The sequence below is a fragment of the Artibeus jamaicensis genome, unplaced genomic scaffold, assembly GCF_021234435.1.
Source record: "Artibeus jamaicensis isolate MK-2021 breed Jamaican fruit bat unplaced genomic scaffold, CSHL_Jam_final scaffold_1964, whole genome shotgun sequence".
NCBI lineage: Eukaryota > Metazoa > Chordata > Mammalia > Chiroptera > Phyllostomidae > Artibeus > Artibeus jamaicensis.
Window position 1 is genome coordinate 52,066,483 of NW_026522030.1, and position 18,826 is coordinate 52,085,308.

At 41.5% G+C, this 18,826-nt stretch overlaps 1 protein-coding gene across 9 annotated transcripts in view; it reads right to left on the reverse strand.

Annotated features, from left to right (window-relative positions):
- FREM1 (FRAS1 related extracellular matrix 1) overlaps nt 1–12,025 on the reverse strand; it is a 183,984-nt gene extending 171,959 nt beyond the window's left edge. For 5 of the 9 annotated variants that reach the window (XM_053656310.1, XM_053656308.1, XM_053656309.1 and 2 more), the window contains exon 1: nt 7,432–7,745. The gene's annotated coding sequence lies outside the window, so the exon portion shown is untranslated. Of the gene's footprint in view, nt 1–7,431; nt 7,748–11,971 lie in introns of those variants that run through there. The other 4 variants (XM_053656312.1, XM_053656311.1, XM_053656306.1 and 1 more) reach the window with 3 other exon arrangements.
- Between the last annotated feature and the right edge of the window lie 6,801 nt (nt 12,026–18,826).

Consider the following 18,826-nt stretch of genomic DNA (forward strand, 5'->3'; position numbering starts at 1 on the left):
TGGTGGGGATGGGGGTAGGGTGGAGGGGAATAAAGGGGGAATAGAACAACTGTAACAGCATAATCAATAAAAAAATTTAAAAAAAAAAAGAAGATAACAAGAGGATATAAAAATCAATGCTAAATTCTTTGGGTAGCTATATGAAATAGTCAAATGGCCACTTATTCAACTTCTGCTCCTATCCTATTGATAAACCACACTGAAGTGACATTTTAATGATGAATCAGTGATTACAAAATAGCAGCAAATATTTTTATTGTTCTGAGAATTCTAAGAGCTTACGATACCGAGTACTTCCTCAAATTTTAGCACTTCATTCAGATCTGTTGTGAAAGTTAGCAGGTTTTAGTAGCGGAGGCCACAGTCAGTGAGGAAATCAAAGTTCTGAGCCATAATACATGGTTAGCAGGAGTCTGACTTTCCTAAGACAGGAAAGTATTAAAAGAGAAGAAGAAAGTAAGGCGACTAAAAGGAGAGAAATGCAAGAGGAAAGGCTGTTGTGTCCACTTTGAAATGAAGCGCTGATGCCCTGACTGCTGGACAACAGTGGGTCCTTCCTTCGCTACCACTTCTTCTGTGTGCGGTGACAGTGGCTTCACATTAAAAGGGATTATTTTATATTTTAGCAATAAGCTTGAGATATTTATCCCATATGTGGTAGCAATCAGCCTTCAGGTGCATCTGCCTTTTGATCCCCATCTTGTCTTTTCTATTTTTATTTTTTCTTTTGTATTGTTGATACAGGGTGCAGCCAGGGGGGCCCCCAAGAAAAGGATTTGGAATGGTGTCCAGAATTCAGAGTGTATAGGAATATTGGAGAGACATATAAGATGTCCTCACCGCCCTCCCCTCCCAGGGGGAAGGGACGAATGGAGCAGGGCCATTGAGAGCTGTTTTGCATAGCAATAGTTTTGCAGCTAACCTCTGGAATGATTATTTAACATATCTATAACCTCTAACTGGTTTCATAGATATGTTAAATAGCAGTGGCCAAGTTTGGAGCCAGGGGGAAGGGAGTAGCGGGGACTCAGGATGTAACCAGGGGCTGCACTCCTGAGTGAGAAGGCCTGTGTGAGAGCTTGGAAAAGATGGGCTCCAGGACATGAGGCGAGAACTGCCCAGGTGAAAGGGAAAACCACGCAGCTTTGCCAGAATGGAGATCCCTGCCCCAGATGAAGAAGAAAGCCACATGCTTTTGGTGGAGTGCGGACTCCTGCAGCTTTGGGGTGCCCCTTTTGGCCGTGGGGCCTGAAAAGCAGGAGAGACTTTGACTGGAACTGGGTACAAAGGACTCTTGCCAGTGGACCATGAGAGGGTACCACAGTACTTTGGATTAACTCGAGATCCTGCACAGTGACACAGCTGACGGTGCCAGTGGCCTGAAATACAGACGTGTGCTCTTTTCCTGATTTACAGTACCTGGAGTTGGGACAGTGGGAGAAGGGAGTGCTGTGTGGGTGTAGGTGTACAACCCAAAAGACTTTGATATTTTAGTGGAGGCATTAGGCCTGAATAGCATTAAATAAACATTTTGTTTCCTTTTCACAAATCTCTGGCATTGAGAGATGTCTTTCCAATTGGCGGCAGACAGAAGAGCCCAGTAGATATTAGTATTTTGTTTTTGGGAGGGGCCCCTGTTGTATAGCAGTTTTGGGCATCCCTAGGTGGGCCAAATATTGTACTGCCCCTCCCTCAGACCTCTTGTTCGGTAACATTATTATAATAGTTTTATATTATTATTTTGTATTATTATTATCCTTTTGATGAACTGGCTTTACTCAGCAGGCCAACCGACCCCCCAGGGAGAAGCCAGCTCAGGCCCCAGAGAGGTAACAACAGTGGGGCAGGGGCCGCACTAACGTCCACCTCAGCGCTCGTTCTGCCGCTTACTGGTGATGTCAGCTTGGCCAAATTAAATTCTTAGTCTTGCTTTCCTCACCTTCAAAAAGAGTAAAAACACCAACCCACAGTTTTGTTATGAAAAACATTGGTGATCACCTAGCACATGGTGAGCATTCAATAAACGTTAGTGTTCTTACTACTACTTTTATGACTGTTACTGCTAATACTCATAAAATATTTTTCTCCTTTCCTATAATGTGCCTCCTCCTGACCAAGTGTCCTATGTACCTGAAAAGTTGTCTCTTCCCACTCCTTTACCACTCTTGTGTTCCCTAAAAGGACACCTAATTCTGGCTGCCACCGGTCCACTGAAACAGCTGTCTCCAAGGCTGCCAGGCACCTACTAACTGAGTGTCAAATGCACCCTTTCCCCCCACCATCCTCCCGGCTCTCTGCAGCACCCAGCAAGCCCTCCTGCACACTGTGCATAATTGCTCATCCCCTGGTTTCTGTGCCTCCAGATACTCCTGGCTCTCTTTCTACCTCACCAACACCTCTTCCTCTTTTATTTGTGCTTCCTTTCCAACTTCTTTCTGCCCTTCTCTTGGTCACAGTGCACCATTACAAATGCGACATCTCTTAAAAATTTGACCTCAACCTGCTTCTCACTATATACCTACTCCTGAGGCCCTTTGTGTCCCCAAACCAGAGCCCTACCTTTGCCCCTGAGCTCCAGTTGCACATTCACAATGACCTGCTAGACACGACCCCCTTCTATGTGCCTGCTCATGTCTGCCCCCAACCTGGAATGTCTCTGCTTCCACCCTTGTTAATTCAGGAGATTAACACCTCCTGAGATGCTTCCTCCAAGATACCCTGAGACCCGATCAGTCCATTTGTAACTAACATTTCTTACAGGGTTTGGACTCCTTGCTACAATTAATAATTGTTTTTGTCAGGAGCAAAATCCTGACAAAAACAATAACTAATCTCCTTATAGATTTTTCTGAAATGGCTGTGGAAGTCCCCACGTTCTGGAAGATCAGGAAGAAATGACGACTGAATGATTTTCACATCACTCTTGCTCTCTCCACACCAACCACTGGGGTGGCCTGTGAACCCAAGCATCTGTTCTGCGCCTCTACCCAATCAGTGAGAAAGAATCAAGTGAGACTGAGGCTGCTGGTCAGAGTTGAAGGCTGGGAAGTAATGGGTTGAAGATCTATCCTGCCCAGTCAATGAGATCTGGGGAAAAAAGCCTTATTTCCCATTCTCCTTTCTTGTTATTTATAAATTGGGTGGTTTGTCGCCTGTTTACTTCTTTCTAGCCTTCTCAGCTGTGTTAGCCCTTCTCCGAGGAAGAAATGTTTATTGAGCACTTACCAAATGCCATGCACCACACCAGGCCCCTTGCAAATCCCTTTTAGCCCATACAGATACCTGGCAAGTATCAATGCCCTCATTTACTCCCCAGGAAACTGGCTAGGTAACTTGCTAAACATTAGAGAAGCAAGGAACATTGCAGCTCAGGATTGAAACTCAGTTGAAGTTTACTCAAAGATCACTATTCTTTTTCTACTGCACTACTCTGATTTAATTTTTGTGATCTATTAATACTATCTTTTTGTTTTAAAGCAATCATTAGTGCTTATTGGATGAAATAGAATCATCTGTGTTCTAATAAAAGAAAATATTTACATAAAACAGAATTAAATTATTGCTGTTTTATTAATGCTGTGTTGTCTTTCAAAGGCGGAGAATCCCTTTTCCAGGAAAAGCAACTCTGGGCCATAAAAGAGATTTGATAGGAAATAGCCAACAACTTTCAAGCATTTGGATGAGTTTTCACCTGGGACTTTCAATACTTCCTGAAATTCTCCTAACTTCACAATTGTCTTGGCTTATAATTTACAGAAGAAAGAATGTTTGTGCTAACAAGAAATGTAGGCCTTGGAAGGAAAATACCAAGCATTGAATGCAACCCCAGGAGACAAAGTCCTGGCTCGTGTGTTTTAGGAGAAGAATGCAGGAGTATCTGTAAGCTCTGAGCAGCTGATAACACATGACAGAATGCAGAGATGGGAACCCTGAGCAGTGCGGCACCCTCTGGAAGAACTGGGGCTTAGTGAGTCTGGGCTGTTATCTGCTCTGTCGCTAAGGAAGCCAGATAGGAACATTTTAAGGATAAAGTTAAGAGTGAAGAGTGATACACACAATCTTAGCAGCCTTTGCATGATACTCATCAGGAGTATTCTGATATCAGAGCAGCAATCCCATAAATGGGGAGTGATAAGAATAAAACCAAAGACTATTTTTCCATCTCCTTTAAACTTAAGAGAGGTAGAGAACAATTTGTCAAACACATGCTAACTTTGCAAGATCCCTGTACTCTCTCCTCCAGTGAGTCGTTTCCCACCTACACATGTCGTCCTCAGAGATCTGGAGGCTAAAGCTGTCAGAAAAGCGCAGATCACAGCCACAGTTTCTTATCTGGGTGGCCGGGTTGTAGTACGCTTTGAAATGTTGCCCCAATGTCCACAGTGAGAGAAGCTAGGAACAGACAAAAGGTGAGATTTTGTTAGGGGGTTGTTTTCCCCCCAGCCTTTCAAAGGTCTCTGTTTGAGCTCACCTGGTAGCACAAAAGCTATTTAATCACTCGAATGAGAGAGTCGGGTTGCAGGCTGTGTAAGCATGGAAGCCTGCAAGCCCTGCTCAGACCACCCAGCTCTCCAAAGGCTAGCAACACCAGATTCAGACAAGATAAGAGGCTGCAGTCCTATGTAACCTGGCCCAGAGAAACAGCCCTTCTGGAGAGTTAGAGGACCCCATTGTGAGGAATGACAGTGGGCTCTGTCAAGGTGGCATTTGTCTAACTCACCATAGCAGTGGTCTGGATTCTTTGTGAGAGGAAAAATAATTAAAAGGTATTTCTGAAAATGTTTGAAGACAAGCAATAAGCCTAAATCTTAGGGTCTGTTCTCAAACACTCAAAAGTTCTTATTCTACTGTATGCCAACTATACTTTAATGTAAAATTAAAAAGAAAAAAAGTTCCCATTTACCAATAACCAAGTTGGAAGACTGTGCTATATCCATAGTGTCAGAATACCAGAGCTGGAAGGGCATGAAAGCTCATTTAATTCAACCCTTTGTTTTATCAGAAGAAGTAACACTCAGAGAGATTAGGTGGCTCGTCCGAGATTGGTTAGCAACAGCCGAGATTTGAAACATCGTGAGCACAAAAGCCTGTCCACGCTACTCACAATGGTCATTCTGAAGACCTTGGAAACTAGCACGGAGCCTGGTACATAGCAAGCACCCCCATACAGAGTCATAAATACACAGTGCCATAAACAGTCAGTGGGGGTGGGGGCCAAATTCCTACCTTCACATGTTGTCAAATGAGGTCCTCAACATGATGGAGGAATTGCTTCCTATTTCTCCCAGTCCCTATAGTCTGGTTCAATCTAAACTCAGTTTCTAAGAATTAGACTGCTCCTGAACAGTCCCAAGAAATCTTGCTTAGTTCAGCCTAACTTACCCTAGCCCATCCCAGGAACACAGCATACCCAGAAGCTCATAAAGAATTAAGAACAGGCCCTGGCTGGTGTAGCTCAGTGGATTGTGCATGGGCCTGTAAACCAAAGGGTAGCTGGTTTAATTCCCATTAGGGCATATGCCTGGGTTGCAGGCCAGGTCTCCAGTTGGGGGCACGTGAGAGGCAACCATATATTGATGTTTTTTTTCCCTCTCTTTCTCTGTCCCTTCCCCTCTCTCAATAAATAAATAGGTAGATAAATAAATAAATATAAGGACAGCCCTGGGCTTAAAGTTTTTAAGACAAGCATGACTTGGCCATGTGGAGGAGATCAGACCGTACAGCTCAATGCAAGGAGGCAGGGGAGTATAATGTCCAGGTACCTTTTTGCCCGACATCCTTCTCACTCATGGGAATGGAAAGGGGAGCAAGGGAAAAAAGATGGGGGTTATTGGGAAAGCTGGTTAAAAAGCCCTGGTTTGTCAGCCAAGCATGCAAAACCACGTTGCACATACTCCTGTTCAACATCAGCTCAAACTCAAGTTTATTAATTGGATATGAGGTTTAATATTAACCAAGTACATGACAAGAATTTAATTGCCAATAACAAGGTACAGCAGTGCTTATCCAAGTGCGATCTCACCTGCATCAGAATCACCTGGGTAGGTTTCACGCCCCAACCCAGGTCTCAAATTTGGGGGGGCGAGAGCCTAGGCACCTACCTGCCTTTTCACCAAGCAAGCTGGTGGTTCTATGCACACTGAGGTTTAAGAGTCCCTGACTGAGTGGAATAGCAAAAGTAGTTAACATTTTCCTAGATTCTGCTAAAAGCACTTTGATCGAGGGTAGGCAAGGCACTTAGAAGCAACTCTTGGAGCTTTGACTGGGAGTATCAGTTTTCCAGAGCAGAAACATGAAGGGCATTCACCCCATTGGGTCTGGTCTGTGTGCAGCTCTGAAGAGGTTAATCTTTCCAGCAAGATTCCCACACCATAAACTCCTATCAGTCTCCGGAAATGCTCTTTTAAAGCTTTGTAATTCACGCCACACAACAAGACTGAGAGCAATAGTAAAAAGGAAGAAATAAAAATTAAATGCCTTAAAAACTATTCCTGTATCCAGATGAAAACTAAAAGAAACTATTTACTACATCAAAATCTCTAGAACACATAATTTTGTTAACCAGTGTCACCCCCAAAAATTCAGTAAAAAGACAAAATCTCTAGACCAAATCTGGGTAATAAGCAGAAAGGACTTAAAAATCAGTTCAAAATTCACAACAATATGATTTCTTTGCTTCTTTAATAATATCTCTAATCCCCATTAAAAACAAACAAATATATTTTTAAAAATACATAACCAAACATATCTAAACTAAAGCAAAGTTATCCAAAAATTATTTACAAATTTTCATATCTTTATGCCATGGTGTATGATCTGTTTTGTTAATTTTTTCATCTTTTCCCTTTGCCATTTCATTTAGCTCAGAAGAAACATTCTGATTTGGGGGGATGGGTATCACAAAATTTAAAAATGGTTATTTCATTGGTGAGCGCCATTAGAAATGGATTCAAAAGAGAGTTATAAGTTTTTGTTACCTAGTAAAGACAATCCCATTTTTTGGTGTAGGTTACCACTGCAAGTTACCACCTTCTGAGTTTACATGAGAATTAAACTTTGGCAAATAGACTCTATGTACTTCTTGCATCATTACTTGGAGTTCAGGCTACCACCCCACCCACAAACTGTGGGGCATTCTGCTAACAGAACATTCACAGTTCAGATGCGAGGAAGTAATAAAGCAGATACTTACAGATAGTGGTTTTTCTTTCCAAGCCCAAGAGTGAGAAACCCTTGGCGGGATCAGAGTCACTGACTGGTTAATCTCTGATTTAAAGAGCTTTGAGAGGAAGGGGGAGGAAAAACAACCCAGGGAAGGAAAGAGAGCTGAAATTCCAGTCTTTCAGGTCAGCTGAGTTTTAGCTTTCTTTGTACTAAATATCCATTAACCCACCCAAAAAGAAAATAGAGAACTGAAGTTTGCATACATACTTCACTATCTTTGCTGGTCTCCTCAGAGGCGGCTGTGGCGGCGGCTCTGAAAACTTCCCAGTTGCCAAGCCTCAGGACTCTCTCTGAGCCGGTCATGATGAGGATGCCTGCAACTGTTTGCAGGGAGCCCAACCTCCCTGGCAGAGAGCCACAGCCCCGCAGTCCCTTCTGCCGGTTGGGTCCGCAGGGACAAAACTGAGCTCTTGTTAATGAGGTCGGTTGCTTCTCTTCCTTGTCACTCCCCGGCTTCCTTTCTCACTATTAGTTATGTACTAACTGCGCTGCCACTGGCTGAGCCGAGGCTGCCACTCCGCCTGCAGCCCCCCTCTCACAGATGCAGCTCACACACACATACACACACGACATGGACACGGCCGCTCAAACACAGCACACATAGCTGCACACATGCTACACACATAGGCACCCACACGTGGGACACCCACATGAACACATTCGCGGGCTTGCACACACACATTCACACACCCTCACACCCATGTGCGTGCATTCTCACACACACAACACACACACGGGTACATGCACATACATACTCACACAGTTGTTTCCCGAACCTTCAACTTCTTCAAACATTTTCTCCCCGAATCTCCTTACTTCAAACAAATGCCCATTCTGGAATGTTTTTATTCAATTAAGACAAGATGCCCAGCCTTCACTCAGAAAAGAGGAAGACGGGGAACTGGTCCCTTTTAACTTTCGTCACAGCATTCAAAGGAAAAGTTAGGTGATTCTAGGTTTCTGTTTTTAGGTACTTAGTTCTTCAGTTCATAAGGCTTTTCATGAGTCTGGAACTTTTTATAAATCTGCAAAAGTCTCACTAACCTCATCTCATTTGTATATGGTTTCTGACCCCACTGATTCGATATAACACAGGTTAAGAAATGTCTTCTCAACAGAGGTTCATTTAGTTAAACTTATCAGGATTTGGAGGACAAGTGAGTCTTATTCCTTAATTGCATACTTAAAATAGTTTTCTGTATTTCATCTCCACCAGAAAAAAGGAAATAATGGCATACCACTTGGCCTAACTTTTAGATTGACCATATACAGAAAAGTTGGAGTATTATCTTCTCTGGGAGAGATGTATATATTTAGACATGTCTGGCTAGTCTAACCCTCAACCACAAGTACACAGTGCTACATATTCAATTCAACTAGGACTGTGGTTTCTCTAACAAGGTCACCACACCATACATACCCCTTTTGTTAGAAGAATGAGGAAAAAAGACAGGGAAATGGAAAAGGGAAGAAAATTATATAAGGAAGGAAGAAAGAAAAATAAATATGAATACAAAAGAAGAAAGAAAAGCAATTATTTTATTTTAAAATGTGTTTTATAGGTACTTCAGCAATGAATGCTACATATCCGCTTACTCAAAGTCACCAAGAATTTTAAATCTTCAAGGAATCTCTTGATTCAGCCCTGACCAATGTGGCCCAGTTGGTTGGACATTGTCCTACAGACCTAAAAATCACCAGTTCGAGTCCAGGTCAAGGCACGTGCCTCGGTTGTGGGTTCCGTCCCCCATCAAGGGGCATGTGCTGGAAGCCATGGGTTGAAGTTTCTATCTCATTTTGATGTTTCTCTCTCTCTCTTTCTCATTCTCTTCCCCTCTCTTTAGAATAAATATAAGGAAAAAATTTAAGCAATTTCTTTTTAAATTTTATTTATTTATTTTTAGAGAGAGGGGAAGGGAGAGAAAAGAGATGGAGAGAAACATTGATGAGGGAGAGAAACATCAATCAGTTGCCTCTCATGTTTGCCCCAGCCAGTGACCAGGTCCTCAACCCAGGCCTGTGCCCTGACCAGGAGTCGAACCAGCCACCTTTCGCTTTGTGGGATGATGCCCCACCAACTGAGCTACATCAGCCAGGAGAACAAAAAAATTTTAGATTCATTTCATTTGCTCTGAAAATAAATGCATAAAACTTCTTAATAAAATATTTTTTAAAAAACTCAAAGAAGCCCTGGCTGGTGTAGTGCAGTGGATTGAGCACGGGCCTGTGAAGCAAAGGGTCACCAGTTTGATTCCCAGTCAGGACACATGCCTGGGTTGCAGGCCAGTTCCCAGTAGGGGACACATGAGAAGCAACCACACACTGATGTTTCTCTCCCACTCTCTCTCCTTCCCTTCCCCTTTCTCTAAAAATAAATAAATAAAATATTTTCAAAAACTTTTTGAAGAATCTCTAAGCTTTTATAAGTAAACAAATATAGTTTACTAAACAGCTATTAGTAAACAATATAGTCACAATGTATGATTCATGTACTAATCTTTTTTATTATTGATTTCTTTTTTAAGGTAGAGCAAGAGAGAAACATTGATTTGTGGTTCCACTTATTTATTCATTCACTGGTTTCTTACATGTGCTCTGAGCAAGGATCGAACCCCTAATCTTGGTGTATCGGGGATGCTGCTCTAACCAACTGAGCCACCCAGCCAGGGTTTGTGTACTAATGTTGAAAGGACAAGATAAAGCTCTAATGACGCCAGAAACACACATGATAGAGAATTTTGTTCTCAGATTGAATTTAAAAGCTGTCCACCTTGTGAATATCTCAAATGCCAAAAAAAAAAAGTAAATGATTCTAGATGCTATTAGTTGAGACACCAAATCCATTTGACGAAGGATCCATAGTAGGTAGTCACATCAGTGTGCTTCTTCTCACATCTGGGCTAGAGCATATGAATTAGTTTAGAAACAGAAATAAAGGTTTTATGTCACTCCTTGGGAACATACCTTCAGCATTCTAGGCAAAAATTAACAAACTTAGATTGCAATGTACTCCAAAACACCTGCAGGAAATATCATTTTCATAAAGGTGATTATATACACAATGCTTAGTCAAACTTCTGCTGAGCATATTCTAGAATAGGACTATTGAAATCATATAATTATCAATATTAATAAAATATTCTTTGGACAAGTTGAAATGCAAAACCAAGGTATTTAAAAGAACTAGCCAACAAAGAAATAATACAGAATTCTTCCCCTAAAAGCACATGCTGCTGAACTTAGTTCTGGAACAAAATTGCATTTTAAGAAACTGTTCTGTGTCTAAACTTATGGCTGGAGTGATATGAAAAATATAAAGTGTCATTTGTTGGAGGCTTTTCAGATTATACCCTGAGTATACCTTTTCAGATTATAAACACACATGATTTTGTTGAGCTGCTAGAGAATGTAGCATTCTCTGAGCAGCACAGGCAGCACCTTCCCCAACAACCCGTATGGAGGAGTTAGGAGCGTGCCTGGTGGCGCTGCTGACAGCACCAAGCACAGACTGTCATTGCACTGGGCAGGTGGCTTTCCACGGGGTCAAAAAACTGGATGGCTCTGGGAAGCGATGCTGTGACAAAAGAAGACTGTCCATCCAAGGCAGCAAAGGACACACATACCCACATTGTAAAGAGAGCAACTTAAAGACAAACAAGTAAATCAAATGAAATCAAAGTGAATACCTCTGTGTACAAGAACAGAACAGATACACCTCCCGGCAGGAGGGTTTGGCAGTGGAGGCTTGCTGACCTCAGAGTTCAGAGCTCACAGGGTGGCTAGAAGATGACAGGAAATGAGACAATCCCTGGGCAAGGCGGGAAGAAGCTCTCTGCACGCCGCTGGAAATCACAAATGTGTAGACCAATATCACTTCTAAGTGTAAGTGTAAAACCCCAAATAAAATATTTGAAAATCTAACCTAGCTATGTATTTTAAAAGATATTATGATTATGATCGATAGGGTCTGTATCAGGATTGCAAGGATGGTTTACAATGAAGACACTAGCATTTTAAATTATTAAAAGAGAGAACAAGCCACACGCCCTATTATTAAATGCAGAAAAGTGGCATTCAGTAAAATTCAACACTCATACACTAAAGCTATACAAACCAAAAAAAAAACACCATTAGCCAACTAAAAATAGAATGGAAAGCTTTTTCCCCAATCAAGGGTATCTATCAAGAATCTCATGCTTAATGGCAAAATTTTGGCAACCACTAAAGAAGAATAGGACAAAAATCCTTGCTATAGTTCCCACAGCTCAACATTAGGTATCTGAACCAATCCAGTAAGTCAAGAAAAATAAAATTAGGCACGAGGATAGGAAAGGAAGAAAAGAAAACTTTTATGTGTAAAAAGATATGAGTCTCTATAAAATACCCTTTAAAAATCTTCTAAGTGAGGGTGTTGGAAAAGGTTTACCTAGGACTGGAAAGATATTAAAGGGACAGACTTTTCTAAACACATACACACTCACTCCAAGTAACACAGCAATTAATAACAGAAAAGTCTCTCTCCCAGCCATTTCCTTCATAACTGGAACTAATGATCTAGCTGAAAATCTAAAAGAATAAAAGATTCAAGTCCTCTAACTTTAGGAGGGGTAATACCCAAATCATATGCTTTCTGAATCTGTTTGAGCAAACATTTCCCGTTCTCCATATTCAAGTTTATTGCTCGTGAAAATGGAAACCTCAGGCTGAACATTCTACTCATTACATTGTCATTTCCACATGTACTTACTCAATTCAGGCAGAAAATCAGAAGAAACTGACTCACTCCACTCCACTCTGCCCCCACAATTAAAAGTCAAACAGGCAATGCATTTTTCTCATTAATAATTAACTTGAACACAGCTTCAAAAGCTAGCATAACAGTAAACACGCACTAAGAATTCTGCACATGATTACAGGAATGAAAATCAGGAATCCTCTTTATCTCCATCTTTTACAGGAAAATACATCAAAGACAACACACACTTTAATTTTAAGATGTTTTACATTTCACTATCTTTGTGAGATTTGGGGATAATTTGGTCTTTCACAGCTTAGCACCAGGAACAATTTTATCTTTCCAAACACAACACAAGGAGTTGAGAATCTTGCTGGACTGATTCTGGAAAAAATCACCTACCTCCCACTCTCAAAAAACGATGCATTTTTTTCATCATGAAAATTAAAATAAAAACAGTTGTTACATTTAAAAAACCACAACGGCTTAGCATAGGTCAGAACACTCTGAAGGTAACAACAAGCCCCCAGGCAAAAGATGCTCTTCACTCCTGGTCAGAGCACAGGACACAAACGCGCTAACAAAAGTCCCGGACTGGTTTGGAAAGATGAGGGTAAAGTCACATACTGGGTGTGTCTCACGGGAACCAGAATGCGCTGTTAAATTCTCTTCAACGAGGATCATACAATCTTTAACAAAATCTGTGCTAATCATGGGTGAGGCAGAGATGAGTAAAACCTCCTGGCTACTTTCAAAACTTTACGACCCAGTGAAAGAAGATAAAATTCCACAAAAATATTATGTTAAGATATAATTAGAGATAGACAACAATGATCAAGTGCATATATCCTTATGCACATTTTTACTTACATGAATTTATTCATTCGTTTAACCTCCCGAAAACTCTGACACCTTGAGTAGCTCTGGAGACTCAAACCAGAGCATCAGTTACCTCTCTCCCCATTGCCAATCTATGATCCACTTCACTTGCATATTATTTTCTCCTGTTACATACAGGCATTTTGAGGTAACCAAGACCACTGCCAGCAGCCCAGGACTACATGCCTATGGCTTGTAGTGGAAGACGAACCCACTGAATTCGTCTTCAATATTAGTTTTATCAGGAAAGCCCTAGACCAGGGAAAGAGCAGGGGTTATGAGTGCTGACACAGCAGACAGAGTGGAGTGGGGAGAGGTTTCCAAACAGGAGCAGGGGAAGAAAGATGGGCAAGCATCTGGGCAGGACAGTCAGGCACCGTGAGAGACGTGCAGTTCAGGCTCTGAGGCAACAGGGAGGGGAAGGGACATGGCGGAATCATCCAGCCAGTGAGGGAGCCTTGCCTGCTGCCAGGGATCTTCATCTTGCCATTCTCATTTACTACATTAACTATGATCTCCCTTCACTGAGAGGGAAGTACCCTTCATTCATTTTAAAGAAGAATGATATTTAAAGACTTTGAATATCACGTGTCTAATGTAAAGTAACTATTACAAAGTACTTTCTAAATATTTGTGAATAAGTGTAATAGCAATATTCATTGCATTTCTAGCCCTGTATTAAATACTGATTAGAATTCGGAAAGAGATATACATTATATGACCCTCACTCACAAAGAATATACAGTGCTGTGGGGAGACAGGATTTATGCACTAACACCTGTCATATAAAATGGAGTGTGATCCCAGGCAACACATACAAACTCCACTACGAGATTGTGGCCAAGGGGGCTCTCCCCAAGGAGGTGACACTTAAGTAAAAACCTGAATGAAATGAGGATTCTGGGGTAAGAACAATCTAGGCAGTTAGTGCTGAAAAGGATCTTAGAGACTTTCCAACTTAAATTATGGAATTTCAACCCTTTTAAGCATTAGAATTATTGTAAATAAAATCTTTTCATAGAATTGCAATACACAAAACAGAGAAGAGGAGCTCTTTATTTCTAAAGTGGTGACAGGGGGCCAGGAGTCCCTGTGTCTTAGATTTCACCATTCTGCAGTCCAGGGCACCCCCTAAAAAGCCCCAGGAACCCAGGGAACACTCTCTGGAGAAAGAAAGTGTTCGATTATGGAATCCTCCTTTTGCAGACAGGTAAACCAAGACTGAGAGAATAAGCGAACTGCCCAAGGGAGCGCAGCTACTTAGTGGTGGTTCTGGGTGTAGAACTCACATCTCTTCCCTCTGCAAACAAGCTTCTCTCTGCCACACTTCACCCATTCCTTCCATAAATACCTAGTAAGCTCCTGCAATGCACCAGGCCCCAGGTTCATTACCAAAAAACAGCAATAGGGAAAAATATGCCCCCGACCTCACATAACTTATGCTTTGGCTAGTTCATGCCTATTTTTTAAAAAATAATCACAAAATGAAATAATTATGAGTTGTGCCACAAACAAATGTGCTATTGGACAGGACAGTACGCCCTTCATAAGGCTAGGACCAAGGAAGAGATTTATCACACGTGAGGTAGGAAGGTTTTGCCTTAAGGATTTATATTCTCAGTAATATGCCTCTCCCATTGCATATATGCTGACTCTTTGTATTTTGATTAAACTTTTTGTGACAGGATTCATGCTCACAGATCTGCTTTGCTCAGCACACTGAAGAGACCTTCACTTAAACATGGCCACCAACTCATATGTGTTGATTTCATCAAATGATGTGGGCTGAAACACCTTTCTTACCTCCACAGTATTTATTCTTCATCTAACTATTGACTTCTTTCTCTACTGAACAGATACGGAGATAAGCCTCTTCTCCTTTCTTCCCCAGGGAGTACATGCTGTGTAGTCAGAAACAAACTCAAATTCTTCAGTCAGATTCAAAAGCAGTAGCATTAAGAAAACCTAATTAAAAAAGGGCAAAAGACTTGAACAGACACCTCACCAAAAAAAAAATGCAGATGGAAAATAAACACATGAAAAGATGCCACACATCATATAACAGCAGGAAAATGATAAGTGAAACAAAAATGTGATGCCTTTACCCACCTATTAGAGTGACCAAACTCCAGAACACTGACAACACCAAGTGCTGGGGAGGGTGTGGAGCAACAGCAGCAGCCGATTCATTCCTGGTGGGAGCGCAAAATGAAGCAGCTACTTTCAAAGATAATATGATGGCTCTTACAAAACTAAACCTACTCTTCACAATAGAATCCAGCATCGTGCCCCTTCACATTTACCTAAAGGAGTTGAAAAGTTATGTGCACACGAAAACCTGCAACAGTAACTTTATTCATAATTTCCAAAACTTGGAAGTAACCAAGATGTCCTTCAGCTGGTGAATAAATAAACCAACTATGATACATAGAGACAATGGAATGCTATTTACTGCGTTAAAAAATGAGCTATCTAGCCATGAAAAGACATATTAAATGCATGTTACTAAGTGAAAGAACTTTTCTGAATGTGCTACATTCTATATGGTTACAACCCCGTGACATTTTGAAAAAGGCAAAACTATGGAGGCTCTAAAAAGATCAGAGGAGGAGGAGGAGGTATGAATAGATGGGGCACAGAGAGTTTTTAAGGCAATTAAACTATTCTGTATGATATTTCAATGGTGGGTATGTCTTTATAAATTTGTTCTAAGCCATAGAATGTATGACACGAAGAGTGAACGTTGACATAGACGACAGACCCTAAGCAGTGCTTTTGAAACACGTGATGAGCCACCCCTGTGTACATCTGCAATGACCCAGCGGGGCTGTGTGCTCCTCTCTTTCAGTCTGAGGAGTGTGCCCTCACTCTCGCATTCAGCCCGCCTCTCCAACAGTGCCCCCTTCGAAGTTTCTCGCAGCTCACTTTCCAAACCTGCTGTCTTCCCAATCATTTTATCTTATTTCCTGGGCTGTAACCATCAATGATAAAGGTATCCAATTCAGTAGTTTCCTATCATCTAAGTTCCTCTTCTGATAAGTGCTATTACTAAAAAATGACAGAGAATTTCCTGCTTCCTTCTGTTGCTTTCACTCTGGCCCCTCCTGAGCATTTCCGCTTCAGTGTTATGCACGGGGCGGGGCACGACTCTCTGCCCCGGAAGTGTGCTGACACCACAGTCTCCACAATGGGACATGGGAGGTTCCTTTTCATTACTTTTTAATTACTTGTTTCTGAGGAATGGAAATGTAAGTCTTTTTAGAATCCTTGGACTTCAATCCAATGGAACGATTAATTAGGCATCACCAGCAGTTGTTTGGACCTAAAGTATACTGTAGATAGTTTATCATCCCTAAATATTACAAATGGCACCTAGATCTGTCACTACCATGATTACCAGGGATCAAAATACTGAGTGGATTTCAGAAACTCCATCACAGAAAAATTTCAAGGCCAGAATTTATTTTCCAAGGAACTTTTCTCATGAAATTCCTGACCAGCTTCTTGCAGGAAAACCAAAAACAAAACAACGTTCTGCCATAGGAAATGGACTGGGAACATACTACCTGTCTGGTCCATGATTTTCCATTGATTAGTTATCTTTGCTCAGTTTCTGCAAAGGCAACTTAGGAATATTGGTCATGTTTTTGTCTTCTTACATAGTAAACCCTCTAGCATGGACTCCTCACCATCTTTACTAGAAATATTGTGCATATTTAACCTTGGGTTCTACTGGTAGCCCTTACTTAGGGTTTTAAATGCCAGAACTTCACCATCCCTTTTACCTTGGTACCTGAAGAGAAGGAAGTGAATGGTCTAACCTATTCCAATGTGGGCAACCTCAAATACATATTAATTACTCTCACTGAATCCTGCAAATAATTTACCCAACACAATATTTTAGAGTCTTTCTACATTTCCAAAGATATTTTATATTAACTTATTTAATCATTATAAAACACCATAATTTTGGACTTCTGCCAAGATGGAGGCCTAGGTGGAAGCACTGTGCCTTCTCACACAACCAAGTTTAAAAACAATAAAGTTTTAGCAACAAAAACGCAGCCAAACCACAGAACATTGAACTACACAGAAGTCTGACAACAATGAACCCTTCAGCCAAACCAGTAACAGGGGCAGAGCCAGCAGCAGAGCGGGGCAGGCAGGAAAGATCCACCAGACCCACCCAGGCGTGTGACCCAGGCACGCAGTCAGCCGTGGGCGGGCAGACCCACTGAGGGCTGACCACAGTCACACATTCGCGTGCAGATAAACCAGTGAAGGATGGAGCGGTGAGACACACCACACAAGCCCCAGCGGCAGGAAGCAGCAGAGGGGACCACCATTGCCCCTCTTTGACCCTGCCCCCACATACAGCATCACAAAACAGGGACCTGGGTGGCCCCGCCCTGGTGAACATCTAAGGTTCCGCTCCTCATACATACCAGGCATGAACAGATCAAAACATTATGGCTCAAGAAGAACAGCTCAAAGGCCCAGAGCCCATAACTCTAAGCGACCAAGAAATAGCAAAACTTTCAGATGCACAGTTCAAAACACTGGTCATCAGGATGCTCACAGAACTGGTTGATTTTAGTCACAAATTAGAGGAACATATGGAGGCTAAACTAATTGAAATGAAGGGAATTGCACAGGAAACCAATAGTGATGGAAAGGAAACTGGGACTCAAATCAAGGGAGTGGACCAGAAGGAGGAAAAAAATGACCAAACAGAAAAGGATGAATAAACAAGAATTCAAAAAAAGGAGGAGAGGCTTAGGAACATCCAGGACATCTTGAAACGCTCCAACATCCGAATTATAGGGGTACCAGAAGGGGAAGAAAAAGATCAAGTGCAAAACTTATTTGAACAAATAATAAAGGAGAACTTCCCCAATCTGGCAAAGGAAATAGACTTCCAGGAAATAGACTTCCAGAGTCCCAAAGAAGTTGGACTAAGAAGGAACACACCAAGGCACATCATCGCTATATTAGCCAAGATTAAAATGAAGGAGAGAACCCTAGAAGCTCCAAGAGATAAGGAGACAGTCACCTACAAAGGAGTTCCCATCAGACTGTCTGTGGATTTCTCAAAAGAGACCATACAGGCAAGAAGGGGCTGGAAAGAAGTATTCCAAGTCATGAAATCCAAAGACCTGCATTCAAGATTGATCTATCCAGCAAAGCTTTCATTTAGAATGGAAGGACAAATAAAGTGCTTCTCAAATAGGATCAAATTCAAGGAGTTCATCATTACCAAGCCCTTATTATATGAAATGTTAAAGGGACTTACCTAAGAAAAAGAAGATAAAAAAGATGAACAGTGAAAGGACAGCAAACTCACAGTTATTAACATCCACACCTAAAACAAAAACAAACTAAGAGGACAGCTAGATCAGGAGCAGAATCATAGAAATGAAGATCACATGGAGGGTTAGCAACAGGGGGAGTGGGAGGAGGAGAAGGAGGGAGAAGGTACAGAAAATAAGTAGCATAGACGGTAGGTAGAAAAATAGATGGGGGGAGGGCAAGAATGGTAGAGGAAATACAGAATCTAAAGAACTTGAGACACGTGGTCATAAACTAAAGGGGGGAATGGTGGGGGAGGGGTGTGTAGGGTGGAGGGGAATGAAGAGGGGGAATAGAACAACTGTAATGGCATAATCAATAAAATATATTTTAAAAAATAAAAATAAAATAAATAAATAAAAATAAAACACCATAATTTTGATATTATTTTGTCAATCTCACAGGGGGAAGAATCAATGGCTTTTAGCTGTACTCTGTAGTGAGAAACTGCCTCTCAGGCTTGCATCCACAGAATGTATTCACGGGGCTTCATGGAATAATAGGAATACGCTGGTTGGCGATCTTCATTTTGTAGAAAAGAAATTCAAAATCCAAAGAGGCAGCCAGGTTCCCAGAACTAGTGGTGCAGTGGAAACATGAATTCAGGTTCTGGTTCCAAACCAAGTCCATATTACATAC